This window comes from Pygoscelis adeliae, unplaced genomic scaffold, assembly GCF_000699105.1.
Source record: "Pygoscelis adeliae isolate BGI_AS28 unplaced genomic scaffold, ASM69910v1 Scaffold244, whole genome shotgun sequence".
NCBI lineage: Eukaryota > Metazoa > Chordata > Aves > Sphenisciformes > Spheniscidae > Pygoscelis > Pygoscelis adeliae.
This window is the reverse complement of record NW_008824648.1, coordinates 901,290-907,109: the sequence shown is the minus strand read 5'-3', so window position 1 is coordinate 907,109 and position 5,820 is coordinate 901,290.

The following is a 5,820-nucleotide window of genomic DNA, read 5'->3' as shown; positions in this document are numbered from 1 at the left end:
CAGCCAGGCAGAGTCTTCTGGGGGGAGCCAAGTCCGTAGTCGGCTGCTGGAAGCGTTCCCCTGCACGACGGAGCAGCAGTTGCAGGGGATGCTAATTACAGGCTCATCACCCCACGCTCTGTCCCGGCTCTCCGCCGTACCGAGAAGCGCTCCTCTGGCGATACCGTGCCGCTTTTCCCGGGACGCGGGGGCTGCCGGCTGTGCGGGAAACGCCGCCCCCCCGCCCGCTGATGGCTCTCCGGGAAGCCACATGTAATTTGGGCTCCAGCCTGGCTCCTACCGAAGTTCATTGCAAAACCCCGGTGCGGTGGTGCAGGGTGCGATCCCTCCCCGAAACGTTCCCAAACGCTCGTCCCCCCTACGAGCAAGCCTCGGACGTGTTTGCGCTCACATTTCACTCCAAGCAGACACGTCCCCTCTCTCCCGGTGCTCCCGGGGAGAGGTTTGCAGAAGTCGGGCTCAGCCTCTCCGTCCGGCCCGGGGATGCCTGCGCCCAGGGGAGAGAGGTTTATCCCCGCCAGGCTCTTACGGAGTTGGATGCGTGACTCTACGGTCTGATTTTCTTGAGGTCATTTCCATGTCAACCTGCTCTCCGATTTACGATGCCAAAGGTCACCCTCAAGCTCTTCCACTGACATGTTTTAGAGATTAGGAAATAATGTTGTGAGAATTGAGGAGTGAATTTTAACCCCGGGTGATTTACGGGCCATATTTAGGGAGCCTGCTAAATGCATAACGTGGCATATAGATATGAATGGGAAGAAAAATGCACACGAAGAAGCACAGGGTGTAAAGAGAGGTTAAGTAGACCCAGGCATTATGGATTACAGTTCAAAAACATGCACAAACACGTTAATTCAGTAGAAACGCGGAGAGTTTAAAAGGAGTCACAATGTTGACATGCTTATGAGAAATTACCATTGTTTTTTTAATGGTAGTAATCTGGGGTTTGTGTTTGCCTTACTGCTTTTTTGCCCGCCAAAAATGACAGCAAGCTAGACCACATCTTTTCCCAGCCCAGATTTTAATCCATCCCAGCATAGGCTTGTCTCCGTCAAGCGAGGCAGACACAGTATAGCAGCACTAGCACTTTCCACGGTGCAGTCTGTCTCTATCACCACATGCCGCAGGGAAGCTGAAACCCCTGCTCAAGGTCTGCAGCAATGAAGGGACCGTATTTTGAATTGCCTCCCCCTCCCCCCAAACCTTTCACCATCACTAGCCCGCAGCAAATACAGTGAGTACCTACGCTTTCAAGTAATAATGAAACAAAGGTATTTTTACCTATTTCCCTTGGGCAATTGGAAACACGAACCAGCGCTATGTCACAAGCTTGCTCCCCGTGGAGGGCAGTACGAAGACTGCTGGATGAGACCATCCAGGGGCCTGCACCAGGAGCCTTTCATTAGGACAACCTCGGTGCAACTGCCGGACTGAGCCCTGAAGGGTCTCTTTGGGAGGGAGTGCTCTAGCGTTTGTTGTTGAAATGAAGTAGCAGATCTTGCTGATTAGCGCCAAGACTTCCTAGCCGTAGTGTGTCTTGTCTTGCCAGCTGGAGAATTCACTGCTAGGGGAGGGACCAAGAACTTCACCTGAGTTCAGGGGACAGATGTTACTATTTTATATAAAATGAAAATGAAAAGGAAAAAAAAAAAAAAGAGCAAAAGCAAAGTAAACCCAGAGTGAACCTGACTCACATTTTGGCAGAGATACGGGATATGCAAAAGGAGGAAATTACTCAGCATCTTAGACATGGTTCATTTTTCGCCAGCCGGGAAGAGCTTGTTCTCAGATTAGTCGCTAGTGCTTTCTCCTTCCCTTCTGCCCCGCTCCAGCAGCCGCTAAAGCCCCTGCGGTGTCTGCCATTGCCGCTCTGGGTGGGCAGACACCCTGTGGTATCGGCCTCATGCTGGATGGGCCCACTGCTCTTGGAGAGTGGTGGAGTTGTTGATTGCTGATCACGGTTTCCATCTTTGCGTCTTAACCGATCTTTTAGCCACGTGGGGTCCATGCCATCAAATGCCTTGAAGAGCAGGACTCGGGCTTGAATTCGGCTTAGCTTCCAAGACAAAAGGTGACCTAGGGAGCAGAGGGTAGGTTTGATGTGTTCGTGGTAGCCAGGGCTCCCACTGCAGCACGCTCTTCTGGTTGGCATTTGCCAAGTGCTGTGGGCTTCATGCCCAGGTGTATCACGTAGCTGTAGTCTAGCCAAGGGGTGACGAGGATGTGACTAACTGAGCCCGGGTTGCTCTTGCCAAAAAGGCATGGCTTGCCTCAGCCAAGAAAAGACAATGGAAAACATTACATGGGGATGTTCATCGGGAGAGTTTCATGTCACGGGGAAGTGCAGGAGTGTTCCTGAGACACGGGCTAAGTAGAACAGCTGGCAGAGTATTTTAGCCTAAGGAGGCTGCTCTGCAGCTTCAGTATTGTACTTTGTATCGTTTCCAGAGAAGGGTTTTAATATTTTTGAGTGTCTCAATTTAGCTCTGTTGCTTCAGTTGTAGGTCCTGGCCCGAGTGCAGGTTGCACCAGACGCAGCACGTCAGTTTTCCTTTGGAGAGCCTTCAGCTGGCTTTGGGCTAGCCTCTACCTGAGCTTGCTCTGGAAAGGAGCAGCCGCTGAGAACGACTGTGTTCAGCATTCAGTAGCGTTTTTGGGATGCTCAGCTCTGGGGAGAGTGGCTGCAAGTAGTTTCTAGCCGTGACAACTGCTTGTACCTTCTGAGTCAACTCCCTCTTTCTGCCCTTTTTCTGGAGACCTTACTAAGCCTCTAAGAAATAGCAAAAGCCTCCAAGAGGAGGGGATGGAAGTTCAACCTCTCTCAGACTGTTTAACCTGCTGGAAAATTTCTGTGTTACATGTGCCCACGGGTCTGATATCTGGGCTCTGCGGGTGACCGTGAACTGGCAGGGGCTGAGCAAGAGTAATGGACCGTGCAAAGTCGGTCCTGTCCATCGGTGCAGATTGCAGAGGCGGAGGTGGTTGGCAACACAGATTTGTGACAGTCTCATCAAAGGCTTGTGGGGAGCAGGCTGTTACACTGGCAGCCTGGACCCAAATGAAGGCAGTGGGTGTGCCCCATGGAGACACTGCCCTTTGCAAGGAGCTGGCTGCTCAGGTGTCTCGGATGACAGCAGGTGAGCTGACCAGGTACCTGGGCAAGGCCTGAGGGGATGATAGTGAGTTTGCAGCCCCTCCATATGCTCCTTGTGGGCTGAGGAGGAATACTCAAGATAGAAACTCTGCTGAAAAGCTGCATCTTTGCAGTGAGGATAAAGCCCAGCTTTCCTGACCGGACAGCAGGAACCTGAGGGATTTGCACAGACTGTGCTCGTCTGATCTTTGGTTTCATTGTACCACGCTGCGTGTAAGAACTAGTGCGTTATTTTGGCAATAAAGGGACAAGGGACTGTCCTGTGTCCCGGTCCTACACTGGATCCTTTGGTGCAAACAGAGCGCTCCGACTTGCCCACACGTGATCTGTACACAGCTGTGCACCGCTCTGGCAAAGCGCTGCTGGATCCGGCAGTCCGGGCAACCCAGGTTTCCCCGCTGCTGCCGCCGAGCTGGGGGTGTTGGTGCCGCACTGTCACATCAGCAGGATTTTCTGTGCGGCCAGGGCGGTGCTGGGCTGTCTGAGGGCTGACTAACGCAGTGCCGTAGTGCGTGCAAGTGAACTCTCTTCTCCCCAGGCAGCGCGGGGCCGTACCGTATTGTTTTTCTCTCCAGACAATGCAGTGCTGGATTGTAAAATGCAAAGCACATTGCAATGTTTGCTCTTTATTAATGCACTAAGATGCATTCGGGTGAAGCAGAAGGCTCCTGGCTGGCTCGCTTTCAAGCTCCGTGACAGGCTTCCATAAATAACACCTTAGCAGGGTGATCTGGTGATTCACCAGACCGGACCGGGTGGGAGGCTGAGCTGCGCAGCTGGCACTGGAAGGGGCAAGAAGGCATGGAGCGGGCTCCAGCCCCTTCCCCGGGAGGGCAGGCAGGCTTGGCTGGGCCGGGGCGGGGGGCGCCGCGGGGCAAGGGCCAAGCCAGCACCCAAAACCCCCTTCCCTGAGCAGGGAGCAGATGGACAGAGCAGCAATGGCAGACACCACAGGGGCTTTAGTGGCTGGTGGAGCGGGGCAGAAGGGAAGGAGAAAGCACTAGCAACTAATCTGCTTGTTCTGCAAACCTTCACTCATTGCTTAGGCTCAAGCAACGCTTCACTCACGGCTTTTGCAATCTCTCTGCGCTAGGCGAGTATTTAACCGCCTGTTTTACAGCTGAGGAACTCAAGCTAAAAACTGCACGTACCATGGCTGCAGCAGGGGCTGGGGTGATACGTTTTAGCTTCCAAGCCCGTGGTTAGGCCACTGGAACATGCTGTTTCTTGTTCCACTTTTGGGGAATAAATGTAGCTGCTTAATGCAATTAAGTTTAAACTTCCAAGTCCAAAGACTTCCTACATGTTATCAGGTAAAGCCCAGCTGCAGCAGGTCCCCTGGCCTCCAGCTGTCAGAGCTGGGAGATAACGGCAGTTTCAGTCCAAGATACATTGATTCTTGATCAGGCAATATCTGGGCAGCTATTCATGTGGAGAGGGAAGGATATGATGACCACCATTTCCAGGGTGTCCCATCCCACAACACCCTCTCTGGAGGGGTCCTCAAGAGAGGGACATGATGATATCTGGCCATCTTTTAGGGTGGCGTTGGAGTCAGCTTCAGATTTGGGTTTGGCTGGCCAGGGAAGAGTCCTGTTCCACATTCCCTTGGGCCTTTGCCTGAGAACTTCCCTCCTTCAGCCACGCTGCAGCAGATGAAGTTGTGATTAGGACAGCGAATGAATACTTTTTGACCCTTTCACCTTTCCTTCACCTTCAGTTCTTTTTGTGTCCCTACAGACAGAGTGTAACATTTTGGGGTAGCTGCTGCTTTGACCACTCTTAACACCTGCCACAACAGATCCCCAGGCTGACCTGGCTGCAGATAAAGCTTTTAGCTAACTGCAGGGACCTTCCGTCCTCTGCCCCAAGTTCAAAATCAGCGGAGCGACCCCTGCGAATTACTGCCATTGAAGTACACTGCATTGACGCTGGGGCATAGACACAGAATGTGGCTGAGAAGGTTGGACCAGCACCAAGAATTCGTCACGCTCGGTGCTGTACGGTTGCAAAGCTGTGACTGCTCTTGCTGCAGAGTCGGCCAATAAACTGGCTTCGAAGAGCAGTTAAACCGAACTGCGGTCCCTGGCTGCCAGGCTAGCTGGGCTGGATGAACTGAGGCCATACCACATGGCTTGTAGCCCATCTTGAGCAAAGCAGCAACTGCGTTCAGGTTGGAGGGACGTTACGAGGCGAGCAGGACTGCGGAGGAAGAAGCTGCCTGTGCCCCTCTGGGTGCTGTCGTGCGTACTCTCGTAACAGCTGCACGCCGTGCTTCCTCCATTTGAATTTTCCCGCCCGCCCGCTCAGGGCCTGGCCTGGGGGGGCTGTTCCAGCAACGGGAACAGTGAAACTGTGACCCAGGGAGGTGTCCGTGAGGAAACAAGCTGCTTGCTGGGCACCACCTCCCAGCCGGCTCCAGAGGAGCAGCTGGGAGAGGCTGTAGGAGCGAGCTGGGGCATACTTGCGAGGCACGGAGGAGAGGCGCCGCTGCAGCCACCGCTTCACCTCGCCAAGAAGAGGTGGCTGGTCCAAGCATCGCTTTCCAGGCCCCGCGCCCCCCGCAACCCTTCGCTCCCCGTGTATTCTCCCCCAGGAAGACCCGCAGGCACGCGCCTGAAGGGCCCTTTCGCCGTCACCCACCCTGCCCCCGTGTCCGGGCG